The 14,942-nt window shown below is 39.2% G+C and overlaps 1 long non-coding RNA gene across 1 annotated transcript in view; it reads left to right on the forward strand.

The window, feature by feature from the left end:
- The first annotated feature begins 327 nt into the window (after positions 1-327).
- Positions 328-14,942, forward strand: part of LOC132378113 (uncharacterized) — a 57,860-nt gene continuing 43,245 nt past the window's right edge. Inside the window, exons 1-2 of the long non-coding RNA XR_009506890.1 lie at positions 328-441; positions 10,768-10,955. This is a non-coding gene — a long non-coding RNA (uncharacterized LOC132378113). The remainder of the gene's footprint in view (positions 442-10,767; positions 10,956-14,942) is intronic.

Here is a 14,942-nt window from a genome sequence, read left to right on the forward strand (position 1 = left end):
TCAGTGAAAAAAGCTTGGACTGATCTGTCATTTATCAACTACTAATTAACCATTTACTTGCCAACTTTCCTGCGGAAGAATAATATAAGGCTAAACAATTTGTGATGCATTACCCTTCTGCCAAGTTCAATGCAATGGATAATCTAGAGTTTTCATGCATTCGTTGAACTTTAGGAGAAAAAAAAGTGCCCTTCTCGCCATCTAATTGGACCATATTTAGCTGGTTAAAAACTGACGCAGTGGAAGTAAACCTGGTACTTTCATGCATGTGTAGTTAATGATGTTGATCTGAATTTACCAACAGCTTCTGAACAGTAAATCTGTCATTTGGGCCACTGCTGGTGAATTGGTGCTCAGGGTTAGACCTGGCAGAGGATTAGTGACCTCGGAGATATCAATAGGGACTGTAGAGCTGCAGAGAGGAAAACAAAGGGAAGGCAGGTTTGTTTTATAAAAATTAATTGTTTCATGTTTTTAATTATTTGTAAATGTTTTAAGTACTCTTGGCTACTTTTTACTGTTTAAGTATTATTAATCTCAATCATTTACTCATATTTAATAATTGTTAAATATCTCTGAGTATCAGAGACATTTAGAATCCAGGCAATGACAATAAGTACAAGAGGAAAGCAATGCTGATTGTTAAATGTTTCAGGGTCGTTTTGAAGGTTACTGGAGGCTTCATCAACACACCTCTGGAGGCTCTGCCTCGGCTCAGGTCTTTACACGGAGGTGCAGGACGCTTCAGGGCAAAAAGGGCATGGGGCAAGAATGCATGGCAAATGTAGGCACGTGGCCCAAGCTATGAGGTGGATTATTGTGTACAACACGAACAACATGATAAAATCAGTTAAATTAGAACTAGTGTTGGTAAAAAAAATACCTCTGTTAATTCCAATTTCCTTTCAGCAATACTTTCTTTTTAAATCATCAAAATACCATCAATTCTCAGAGATCATGAAGGAATGAGCACAGTGAAAATTATCTGTGAACCCTATCTCGGCAAGATGGCATAAATGCAAAGGTACCGACTGACAAATTTAGGTTTAAGGGCCTCCAACAGTGAAGATCTGTTAGACCTTTGAAAGTCGTCCAAACGTTAGGCTCTTTTCTTCTCACACCAGCTTTCAGCTTTGTCGTTGCCCCTAATGCCTCGCATGTTCTGGGCTTTTCCTGGCGTGCCGTGGCCAAAGCTGGTAATAAGCAGTAGATAGAAATAAAAAAGCATTCATGGTCAAAGGGGCACACACAAAATGCCGGAGGAACTCAGGCAGCGTCTGTGGGAAAGAGTAAACCCTTTTCCTCCAGCATTTTGTGTTTGTTGTTTTATATCTCCAGTATCAGCAGATTTTCCCGGGTTCATGGTCAAAGGAACTCGTTTTCCAGCCTTTCTCAATGACAACTACAGTCACCTTGGCAGATAGAATAAGGATGCCCCATAACAGCCAAAAACTGCACCTATGACATAGTACAACAATCCATGTGAATGGGTGATTTGCCTCACTATAGATTAGACCCCACCACCAGATGAATCGCTTCTCTTTCCTGTGCATTCAGAAGGTACTCCAGACCAGATGCTCAGAAATTAAGCAAACAAGGAGCCATTAAGAGGACAGAAATAGCAGCACACATTTTCATTCAGTCACTCGCTCTCTTTCACAAGTGCTGACAGGTCAACTTTCCTATTAATGAAGACTGCTGAAGTTACTTTTTGGAAAACATTTGTTATAAAGCTGTGTCATTAAATGTATAGGGAGATTTTAAAACTAAGGACTCCTTATCATTGTCCTCCATGGGCAATATTTCAAAATTATTACACAAAATCAAATCTACACAACTAAGCTGAGAACATACACCAGCCTTTAGAGAACAGCTCAGCGAACATAAAAAGTTCTGTTCTCAAGTACTATTACAAGACCATAAATTAACATTACGGCCAAACACCACTGCAACATTTTCATGGAGACAGACTGCTTTTAAAAAAAAAATGAATTAAAAGCTCAGTGGAGTTTATCAGAAGGTTGTAATATGTTATATAGGAACACTGTGCAGATTTGGTTTTATTAGTTTGACCATATAACCCTTAGAGACCCAGAAAAGAAGAAATTACCACTATTCTCCCATTTTGCACGAAGCACTGTTGAATCCTGACAAACACGTAATTACTTTGCCAGGAAATGTTACGCTTGAATAAAGATTTTATTGATCGTGTGTTAAGAAAGGCCTAATTTGTAATATTTGTACCTCAGCCTGTCTAATCAAAAGTGTCATAACTTAACCAAAAGAAAAAAAGCCTTTACGTGGAATCACTTAGGTACAAATGTTGAAGATATGTGATTTGCAGAGCAAAGAGAACAGAAGTAATTAAGGGCACTTTAGGTTTAATAAAGAAAATTCATTAAACTGATTTCCCTGAGTCGAAATGGAATGCACGGCGAATTTTCATATCAGAACACAGTCTCTGGATTGTCTCTTATGATTACATCAGGCATGCATTTATATGAAGTCAAGTAATCTGACCGCTGAAGTTAAACTGTCAACTTTTACAGCTTTAAGTATAATCATCTTAACCCTAATTCTAAAATAAACAAATAAATAAATAAACAAAGTTTACTCTCTTTGTCAACCTCAAGATGCCCCAGATGAGGAACTATTGAAATAAGTCCAGCATGAGATAAATGACCAAATAGAAAAATAAAATGCATGTTTTAGTAACGATTGTGGTTTAAATAATAGCACTTAATGCAGGAGAATTTCTCAGATCTTCTTAACGGATCTAGAGAGAGCAAACCCAATATCTGATCTAAAGAAAACTAAATAATTAATCAGAAATTAGCACTTTTTCAGAAACTATTTTCATTACTTCTTGAAAAATAATTCAGCTTCAAGTGCAACTTCCATCTGTAAAAATACTTTAACTAAAAAAAATGTTTGTCATTAATGTCTGAGACTATTATTGCTGATTCTATAATTACCAATGAAATTTACAACAGTTCTTGAAAAAGTTATATATTTTAAGCTAATATGTGCCTTGGTGACTCTCTTGATCAAGGGTTCCCAACCTTTTTTATGCCATGGACCAATACTATTTAGCAAAGGGTCCATGGACCCCAGGTTGAGAGCCCTTGCTCTCGATTGTCAGTATTGATACAATGCACGTAGACTTCAAGATGTGGCTGATTGCCTGCAATCCTTCACTTGCCATCTTCCTGACACCATTAGAGAGGTACCTAATCCAGGGTACCTCCCATTACCTGCTGGGAGAATTACAATGCATTGCAGGGATGGAAAATACTGCAATTCTATAGCTATGTAGAGTAGGTGTTTTTTGTATGATGTATGTAAAGAAGGAGACAAATAAGATTAAAGTAATCCTGGAGACAGAATACTAAACTAGAACATCACCTCCCAACAATTAATGTGCCACTTGATTTAAGCTGAAAGTAGAGCTGTTCATAAATTGATTACTGCAAATAAAGCATCAGCAAATTTTTTAAAAGCCAAGTTTCCCAAGTAAAATCATTGGAGAAATTCAAGGAGTGACAAATTAACTTTTATTACACAGTTAATTTTTAGCTCATAAATTCCAGAGGAAAAACAACATTTTCATTAAAGGCCTAATTTTCCCTATCCACTGTGCAATTAGTAACACTTGGCTGCAGACAATGGAAATTAATATTGTATAATTTTGTCTTGTACACTGTGGATTCAAGAATATATTTGGTGTTATTACAGCAGTAGTGGCCAGCTTTCTGAATTGGCACTAATGCTGGCAAGTTAGTAGCTGCTTCTTTCTGTATATTTAACATAGTTTTTTCTGTGCACATTGTATCCCATATACAGTGCTTCCTAAAACAGATTAATATTGATTTCAACCTTGCATTGGGCATCATGGATTATTCCTAATTACGAAGCCAAAGTAATCTCCTCTCAGGCCTTTCTGAACACACAGTTCTGGTGAATGAGAAGTGTCTGTGGTGATTCACCCTCTGACTTTTCCCTTTTCTTCTTATGAGAATCACCTGGATTCTGTGGGGAACCAGTACAGACCCCAACGTTTGTTTAAACCAAGAAGCAAGAAATGGCTGGATGGCTGAATTCTAGTATCTATGGGAACTAAACTCTGGCTATTTACTGTGGATTTTTCAGTAGGTTTGAGCATTAAACTCCATTGTATAATCTTCAAGTGGGTCACAGAATAGGAGCTCCATTTATTGTGCCTTTGAGCAGAGCAATCTGTGATATTGGTCAAGAACTATCCCAGTTCAGGAATGTACATCATATCCTAGTAATCTCTATGCAGAGGTTTTTGTACTTGTGCAAAAGTAAAAGTGCCTCCTTGTACTCACACTGAGTGGATGTATAGGTTCCAACATTGTTTGTATGGGGAACTATTGGGTGGAATGTTCAATCTTCAGTATTGCATTTTATTAAGTAATACAAAGGACAAATGTTTCAGATTCAGAATTACTCTAACCAATCACTTTGAGAAAAATAAACAGGATTGGGTTCCTATAGCCTGCAGTTGTTATTGAAGAAGGTATGTCTAGAGATTGCTAAATGAAATCAGTCCCACTGCAATTATGATCGTTGAAGCATACACTCAATATATCGTGCCAAATTGGGTAGACTTCAGCAATTTAACTTCCTCCGTGAAAGCCTGAGGGACAGTTTTGAGAAAGTACAGACTGTTTACAAACAGGGCAAGCCTCTAGGAATTAGGATTTAACTATCTGCAGCAGTACCACCAGCACACAGCCACACACCTGCTAAAGATTTCTGTAGCTTCTTACGAGCACTTTCAGCCATTTAAAAACAAACCAACATTAAGCATGTACAACGGCAGAAAACTAAATATAACTCCTGTTGTTCAACAAACAGAGTTTTAAGTGGAAAAAGTCAAAAGTCAACATTCATTTTGTAAACTCTGAAGCCAAATCTTATATTTGGCATACCTTCTGTAATCTGACTTTCACTGCCTTTGCCCAGCACTAACAGCCTCAGGATGGGCTCAGAAGCCTATTGCCTCATCAGCACAGTGTAACAATCAGCTCCATTTTGAAAGACGGCCACTACTTGACGACAACACTGTCAGCTCACCTCAGGATCAATGCCCATTCTGACAATGAATATAAGTCTCTTATATTGTAGGCAGCACTTGGATTGCTGATTTTGATGGGACGTATTTGGAGATGGTGCTATTCACCACTTCTACAGGCAATGGAAGTGTAAGCTTGCCAAATTTATATGTTGAGTAATATTTGTACGCCCCACAGGAGCTTAACATCTCATCACAACTGTTTTCAAAGAATTGAAATTTCAGCATGATGAAAGGACCCAAGAACATATTGGGTCTTGGTTGGAAACTCTTGCACTAATAAGACTGACATCGCCGATGTTTTTAGGTCCTGATAGCAATGTGAACTCACTTCAGTTAATTTCTTTTCCTTGTTTGAACACGAGTTACCTCCTCTGAAAGCAACACAAAAGGTTTCCTTGTTTATGCAGCAACTATTTGATGCATTTGTCGTTACTTTCTGTAATTAGTTTGCTTGTTTCCGAAGTGTATGGTGATGCACTTTGGTAGAAGGGATAAAGGTGTAATGCCCTGATTAAGAACCTGTCTATTCTATTTCTACTGCTGTGCAGTGAGGTACTTTTATTTTAGCCGTCTTTATGCAAATGCAGTGTGCTCTGTTAGCTAAGCTTCATAGACTTCTGATTTGGCTTTGGCTGATAGAAGGAGCATTTGCTCAGCCTAGGGATGTTGCTTCAGCCAGTTGGGTTTGACTGGTAACGTGCTGTAACATTCTGTTGAGTGGGAAGTCACAGAACATTTGAGAGAGCTGGGCGGGATCAGATTTCTGAAGGACAGTGGTCTGGTTTTGGGCTTTGGCTGGTAGGGGTTGGAAGATGAAGGTGGTGCTGAGCAGAAGGGAAGATGATCACAGAATCCCGCCTGAAGGAGAGACCTCGTTGTAAGAAGTGCTTTGTGCAGATGAATGGTTCCAAGGAGGAAGTGTCAATACTCATGAGTCAGCCAGTTCATTTAAAAAGTCTTTTGGGAAGTTCAAACTGGTGTCTTTCATGCAGAGTGTGGGTTCAGCATATGACTAATCAAGGTGCAGCGCCCAGCTACTCCAGAAATGAGCTCCAATGTTTACGTGCACATTTAGACTAGTTTAACTATCCTGGGCCCTTTCTTCTTTTTCCCTATTAACCGTTTGTTAAAATTGAAATATCTGTAAATATTCTTCCACTTTAATTTAATGCTACTGTAAGGTTTGTTATTTCCTGGCAAATGATAACCTTGCATGGGGCGGCATTTACACAGCATTCGCCACAATTTCCGTTCCCTCATCAGAGTTCTCCGACTTCCCTGTTTGGCTCAACCCAAATCATACCAACCCTAGATGTGCGCTGCTTATTGTTGGCCGTCTCACCGTTGCCCAAGCAAAACTGAGTCACGTGGCTGTTAGCTAATGAGCCAAGTTTGTTACTGTGGTGAACTACATGTACCTGTCTGGACACGCCCCCTGCTGACTGCTCCTGTGGCTCCTCCCACAGACCCCGGCATGAAGGCGATCAAGGCCTGAGCCCGGCCTCTCTGTCTCCAGGATGTAGTATGGTGGTCACTCACTGCTTGTTCCTTCTTCCAGTCAATAAAAGCCGATATCTCGCCTTTACGTCTCAGAGTGAGTTATTGATGGTGCATCAGTTACGAGCTGTGGTGAGAGGATTACAAAGGCCTAGACTATTTTCTAAGCAGGGAGAAAACTTGGGAGTCCTTTTGCAGGATTCCCTAAACATCAACCTGCTAAGGAAGGCCGATGCAATGTTAACTTTGATTTTGAGAGGACTTCAATATAAGAGCAAAGGATGTAATGCTGTGGCTTACAAGGCATTGGTCAGACTCATAAAGTATTGTGAGCAGTTTTGGGCCCATTACCTAAGAAAGGGTGTGTTGGCATTGCAGGTGGTCTAAAGGAGATTCAGAAGAATGATTCCAGGAATGAAAGCATTAATGCATAAGGAGCATCTGATGACTCTGGGCCCGTACTCACTGGAGTTTAGAAGAAAGAGGCAGAGCTCATTGAAATCTCTTGAATATTGGAAGGCCTCGATAGAATTCATTAGAGAAGAAGTTTCCTGTTGTTGGAGAGTTTAGAACTAGAAGGCACAGCCTCAGAATAGAGGGACATCCATTTAGAACAGAAATGAGGAGCAATTTCTTTAGCCGGGGGTAGTGAATCTGTGGAGTTCATTGCCTCAAACTGCTGTGCAGGCCAAGTTATTGAGTATATTTAAAGTGGAGGTTGATAGTTCTTGATTAGTCACTTCATCAAAGGTTACCAGAAGAAGGCAGGAGAATGAGGTTGACAGGGAAAAACATGAAAGACAAACAGGTTTTATTTGCTGGACAGAAAGCAAGAATTGTGTGGGGATAGAGGTAGATAGAGATAGAAGTAGAACAAAGTACAATGAAAGACAGAAAATCTTTAATGTATTTGTATAGCCTTTCATAACCTTATACGGTCTTATAAACAATGGTGTTTCTGAGTATAATCACTGTCAAACGTGATAATGCATTAATTGAGATTCATTTTCTTGCGGGCATGCTTATGTTGCTGTGGTTAAGCTCTTCACAGAACAAAGGTCTACAGCTTAGAATTATTCTGCAATTTTCAACCAACCATTTAAGTTGAGGATATTCAAAATAATAATCTACTTCATTCTTTTAGGTCTGATCAGCATAAAATATACATCCAATGCTTGCAGTTTTGATGTCAGGTTATAAGCATGGGTTATTTTACGATATTGCTGGAAATACTCATCAGGTCAGACAGCAAACTGTAGAAAAAGAAATAGACTTTACATTTCAGATTTCCAGCATCTGCAGGAGTTTGATTTGCAATCTGAGTGGTTTTACAGTTGATTCTGATACCCTCTAAGATTACCGAAAACATAGTTCAATTGATTCCAATTGATTGAAAGAAAGTAGAAAGGCATTTGACAAACAGCTCATCATACCTACTTAAAATCAAAGCTATGAAGAATCAGACAAGAAACTAAGGTCAAAGGTAGATTGGGGGGGTGGTTGACATCACTAGAAGTCAATGAGAATGTTTATAATTTAGATCAGTAACTTGGATTAAGAAACTAGGCAATTTAAATGGTTCGGTCCAGACTAAATAAGCCGAAGGGCCTGTTTCTATGCTGTACTTTTCTATTACTCTAAGAAACTCTATAAAATGGTCAAACATGCATTTGAACAAAGTCCAAAGGACAGTGAAATCAAAGGGAGGGGGTGGAATAAGGAATTTAAGGATGGCTTAATATGTCATGAACTAAATAAATTTCTTCACTTTTTAACTTTTATCCATTACTCTGTAAATAAATTTCCATGCATTAATTAGCTAATAATTAAATGTAACACACAGAAAATGTTGGGGGAACTCAGCAGGCCAGGCAGCACCTATGAAAAAGAGTGAATAGTTGACGTTTCGGGCCGAGATCCTTCATGCCCAAAACATCGACTGTTTACTCTTTTCCACAGATGCTGCCCGGCCTGCTGAGTTCCTCCAGCATTTTCTGTGTGTTGCTTTGATTTCCAGCATCTGCAAATTTTCTCGTGTTTGTGATAATTAAAAGTAGCTTTGTCCTGACAGAAAACATAAATCACCTCTATCTGGCTCTGTTAGTGATTCCCCCAAATTTGCAAGCAGATTTTCAGGCAGTAAACAAGAAGCTGTCATTTTACCTAATACTTCATTTGCAATATCTTGCTTTAAAATTGACTATATCACTCTTTTCATTGAGAGTACATTTATATAGTAATCCTTACCTGACTGCAATTCTTAAACATACAACTCACAAATGTGGCTTAAATGACCTGAAATGCTCTTGGTTTGTAGTTTTCCTGAACCATTATCCCTATATTCACCCTTTTTTAAGTTTGGGAATATACTTTTGGGATTGGGAGATATCTCATTATAATCTGGCATTGGAATAAACAAACACAACTTTGGAAACAATCTTGGGTACAAGACTAGGATATAAAAATGGAGGGGGGGGGGGAAAGAACTTCGTGCCACACACTTTGTTAATTCAAATTAAAAACTACCAACCACACTTTGCACTACAGACCTAATTAGCTCTCCTGTGAACCTTGGCGTCTCTCAAATAGTAAATGCTCCACTTGGTTCTCTCTGGTCTGCACTAAATGTCAAGACACAGTGATGTAAAACCAGGTTCATAACCAAAACATGCATGTTGTGATGCCATGCCTGGAAACAGAAACAAAGAAATTTCATACAGTCTAACAATAATTGGCAATAGTTTAAAAGCTAAATAACAAAATCCACTAACTTCAACTCAAATCAACTCAATTTAAACAATCACTGCTCTATAAAGTCTGGACTCATTTGATTATCCATTTAAATTCCATCATGTTTTACAATAATTTATCAGCTAAACACACAAACATAATGACATACAGCAAATGACTGATTAATGTGCATTCGTTGCAGCAGGCTCACTAATAAGAACTGCAAAAACATAATGGGCCTCACATGTACAGGAGAAGCCAATTAAGCCTCTACAGGTGACCTATTGTCTCAGGGGAAAGTCAATGATCCTGAATAACTCTAGAGGCATGATCTTCTGAGGCCCCACAGGTGGCATGGGGCTCACTGACAGCGAGCCGGAGTAACGGGATACGGCCTCAGAAACTGCACTCGCCATTCCTAAAGAGCTAATTTTTCCAACTGTTGGCTTTAAAAATGCCAGCAAAGTTATAATTGTAACTCTGCAAAATAATACTTTGCCGTTGTTAATCAAATGCCAAATTTCTCAACATAGAGTGAAATCTTACCCAGCCTCACCACAACTGGTACATCTCTGGAAAATGAGCTTGCCTTAATTTGTACACATCCTTAGAACTTTTGGATAGCGGCTGACAATTTGGATAGTTCAGGTATTGCTGCATTTGCTATTTGTATTTGTGCATTTTGATGGATGCTATTCATGGGCTTTTTGCTTTAACAACAGTTAATTGCTCCAGTACAAACTATTACAAATGATCTAAATGGCAGCTAGGATAAAGGTCGTGAATAGGAATCCCTTATTACTTATTTCCAGGGACAATATCAAGCTAATGAGATACAGTTCATGACAGGAATTGACAGTCTTGTAAGATCACCAGATCTCTTCCTGTCTTGCTCCCAGGAATTAGTAAGGGAACAGAACTTGTCAGCCGCTTCCTGCTGTCTCTCTTTCAGTTCCGCTGTGGGAGTCCCCCTGGCAATCCAGGCTTAGGGGCATCCTCCTTTGTACCCCGTACCCAACTTTCCACCACACCGCAGACATTTCCAAAGACAGATCAATGCAAACTCTTCCTACAGTGCTGTTGTGAGTATCCTTTAAGGGGTGGAGCTCTGACATCAATTAGCCCAGCAGCAGGTTAGCAGGTGCATGGTACTGAGGTGCTAATAGTCACAGTCTGCAAACCCTCCAGATAAAAACAGCAGTGCATGCTCAAAGGCCTACAAAAACATGTTCGCCAGGATATTGACCGAATTCCAGCTATGGCCTGCACCAGCATGAATTGATGAGTGTTCCGACACTGCTCAGGTTTATTGTGTCAATTTAAACATCGATTCCTAGCCAGACAATCTCTTTTTGTTCTGTGATTTACACCGCGCTGCAAACTGATGCTGCGCGTTCCATTGATTCCGCTAATATTGAATCTTTCCCCTCCTCTCACAGGTCCAAATCTTCTGCAAAACAATACATGGGTCTGCTGGTTCTACCCTTCTGTGGGACTTCTGGAGGGCAGAATCCTGACTGCCCGAACAGCCGAATGGTGCTGTCAAGACCTCTGCATCTTGGTGCTGCACTTAGGGAGTCCTCGAGGTGAAGTGCAAAGTTTTTCAACAGTAACGTCAAGAAATACGGTAATTTCAGTGAAAATAGCCATTGTGTTCTTTGTGTCAGCTAACATATCTCAGTATAAATATCAGACAGTGATAATCTAGCATTAATAACCTGCCTTAACTAAGTCCAAGATCTCTCTCACCAGAGACAAGTCTGCAAGCTATGATAAGTATTGATGTTCCTCAAAGTGTCAATGATCCCTTGGTAATGTTGGCAGTGATTGGAGGCAAGCTGCTTCTTATTACAAATGATTGGAAGTTGAACTATTATGCCTAATAACTAATCATACATTATAAATATCCTAAATTATCATTCTTGAGTCAGCTAAAACTCACACATTCAAAAATACGACCAATGTGCTCATTTGCGAACTAAATCAAATATTATCACTTGTAAATTGAGTCTGCCTTTAGAAAAATACTACCTCCCAAAATGCAAAACACACATTTTTGCCTATCAGTGAGTGAAAACTTGCGATGAGGACAATAGTCAAAGTATTAGTTTCTGCAGTTACAGCAAATCAAATCTATCAGCAGCTTCCGATCCAGAAACAATCATGGTGGAGTCTGTGATTTGACATGAGTTTCAATATTTTATTCATTATTCTCATGCCAAAAACAGTCAAAATGTCAAAAATGTTGAAAAATGTATGGTGGCACACTAAATCATGATTATTTTTGAATTACCTCCATGGCCCATTTTTTTTTTATTTGTGCACTTCTCTCAAAGCACCATGAATTTATAGAATATTGTTTTATTATAAAATTTATGGTAGTTTAACAATCATTTAAATGCATCAATCATTTCTTGACTCTTTCTTGGTAGGTAGGTTTGATATAGATTTTTAAAATATTTTCTGTATGAGTGTTTAACCGGGTTTCAGTTGTCACTTTTTCTGGCTGCCATAGATTCCTATAGCAAGTACCTAACAGTAACAGATCTTTAAAAATGAGAAATTACACATAGAGCTCCCTGTTATTGTGGGCAGTGGGGTTTTTTTCGGGTCTGCTATGAGTGTTATCTTTTGCCACCAACTAGAAAATGCTATTGGTTTCATGTTGTGGAAAAACACCACAAATACCATTTCTGTAAAATCCCAATTATCACTGGAAGGATAAGTAAACCAAGGACAATGGTCTCTCCCAGGCCAAACGCATCCTGTACCAAAGCCCTAGTTACTCCCAAACATCTTGACAGGACACGTTCTTCATATGCTCTCTACCAGATTCTCAAAGCAGACTCCAAGCGTCATCATACAAGGGAAAAATTATTTATTTATCTATTGAGATTCAGCATGGAGTAGGCCCTTCCAGGCCTTCGAGCCACAGTGCCCAGCAATCCCCCAATTTAATCCTACCCTAATCACGGGACAATTTACAATGACCAATTAATCTGCCAACTGATACATCTTTGGACTGTGGGAGGGAACCGCAGCACTTAGAGGAAACCCACATGGCCACAGGGAGAACGTATGAACTCTTTACAGGCGGTGCTGGGTAATGAACCCAGAGTGCATTGTGCTAAGCACCACACTTACTGTGCCGCATGTGCCCACAGTACCCTTGAAGAGGTGCAATACTCTTCCTGATTCCTGATTGTTTCCGCTCAAAGAGGAGGAGTATTTGAGATACTACTGTGAAGCTCAAATCCACGCATCAGAAGCCAAGTGTGAGCAGTAGAAGGAGCAGACTATCTCATGAACTACCCCTTATTTTCCATCAGCCATGTCCTGCCCCATCTGTGGATGAACCTGCAATTCTCACACTGCTCTCATCAGTCACCTCAGAACACACAGAACTAGAGTGGAAGCAAGTCATCTTTGATACTGAGCTTATTCTTCAGTATATCTACAAGCCTTATTGGTGTTTTGCAATGCACCTTTTAGCTAAAGAAAAGCCTAAATACTAGAGTCCCACATGGGGGAAAAGGAACCTCTGAAAACAGGGCAAGGCAATCGTGTTAAAAATCCTTAACTAATGATACTGAAGAACTCTCTCTGGGATATTCACTGCCTCAATCATGAAGTTTATGTTGAAATATTTAACATTTTTCCTTCATTATTTTCAGTTAATTTTCAGTCTCACTGACAGTATGGAAGATCAGCAAACACCCACTGAAATGTTTTCCATCTTTTGACTGGCATTTTTAATGATTATTACACAAATACTGTAAATTCATACGCTCCCATACATTTGCATGCAGAATTTCCTGATGAGCTTCTCTGAAAGATTGGTGAAAGTTGAACAAAAGCTTCCCAATTCCCACGTTCAGCTGTGAAGGTAGTTGCTGAAATTTAATCCTCACTACTGATAGTGAGCCTTCCTATTATCTCTGCTGCAAAATGTAGGTTGCTCAGTGTGTGTCTGTGTAAAAAAAAATGTCAGTCTGGGTGGTCAAGAAATCGAAGAACATCAATAATTATTGCTGACAAGTGGAATGGTGTGATTGGAGATACGAGTTCATAACAATGATTCAGGATGATCTTCAGCTTCCAGGACACATTTAATGAAGAAGAATAACGCAATCTAATAGCTTTCGGTCTACCTCAGCCAGACATGGCAATGCTTGTCTAGATGTTATACCTGACAACATCCATTGTAAATGAATGGAGCAAAGTCACCAAATAATGTGAAATATTCACAAAGGCATCGTCAAGTTTGTAATCTGTAGCCTGGAAGGAAGTGGACAAAGGTGCTGAGCAAAGGGCAAATTGTCATAGATACCCTCATGTAGAATCTGAGGGACATGAAGGAGTAGATAACTGACTCCTGAAGTTAACAGGTTCTAGCAGAAATCTATAGTGCGCAGAGGTAAAATAACACTCAAGTCACCGACCACTCCAGTCATTAGTCCTGATTCTTCTGTGAACTCATAAGGTATTTTCTTTAAAAATTCCTTTATGATTGATGTATGGAGTTCCATGCTTTAAAATGTTCACTTCCATCAGCAATGTGCCGTACAGTTTGTGTGGAATTAGACTGCACTGCAAAAAGGAAATGATACTGTGTGCTGATGTAGCAGATAACATTTTAGTTGAATAATTGCACTGGGCTACATATTGTTAAAAGGAATAGTGGAATTCTGTGCATTTATTAATGGTAATGGCACTTCTTTTGCGGGTATTATGTTTCTTCTTAATATGCTCTCATTTGTGATAGATCTGCAAAATTGGACTCACCTACACTGGGAACTCCCCTGAGCTAATTTAAAACTACTTTCAGAGGCAATTCCCTTCCAAGAGGTTCCAAGTGCCTTTATTTCCAGGCTTTGTTAGAAGTCACTGGAGAATGTAGGAATCAGGCCCTTGCCCATAGCAATGACTGTATAGACTGGGGATAACAAGAGCACTCATTATGTCCATCTTTAAAAGCTTGGAGCAGCTCCTTCAAAGACATAGGTTATTTGCATCTCAGTATCTAGTGCATGTTTTCTATCTGCAAGTCACCTATTCAAATTTACGGGGGTGGGGGGGGGGGGGTTAAATGAGAAAAAATATGTTCCCATTTAACCAACCGTATTGCCAGCATAAGAAAGCCCAAAACCAATTCTCTATTTTTAACTCATGGCTTAGATGTTACATTTTCTTTAGCTTTTCTTATTTATTCATTTTTCAGAATGTCCGTTTTGCTGATGGGGCCAGCATTTATCACCCATCCGTAAACACCCTTACCTCCTTGTACCAATACACTCCATCCATTTGATACCACTGAGAGGCTACAAGGCTGTTTCAGAAGTGAATTATCTGCCATTGACGTGACTGGGGTCTGGAGCTCCATATAGGCCAGAATTGGTAACAATGGCAGATCAGAGAACCAGATGGTGTTTAAGGCTATCCGGCAACGTAATGGTTGCTGGTATTGTTCGAAGATCTCAAATTATATACCTAGCTGAATTCAAACTCTATAGCTGCTATGGTGAGTTGTTAGACCAGATCTTTGGATAACCAGTCTGGTAATTTAACCACAGTGCTATCAATTCTGCACATTTACACTGATTCCATGTGGTAA

Source organism: Hypanus sabinus, chromosome 19 (assembly GCF_030144855.1).
Source record: "Hypanus sabinus isolate sHypSab1 chromosome 19, sHypSab1.hap1, whole genome shotgun sequence".
NCBI lineage: Eukaryota > Metazoa > Chordata > Chondrichthyes > Myliobatiformes > Dasyatidae > Hypanus > Hypanus sabinus.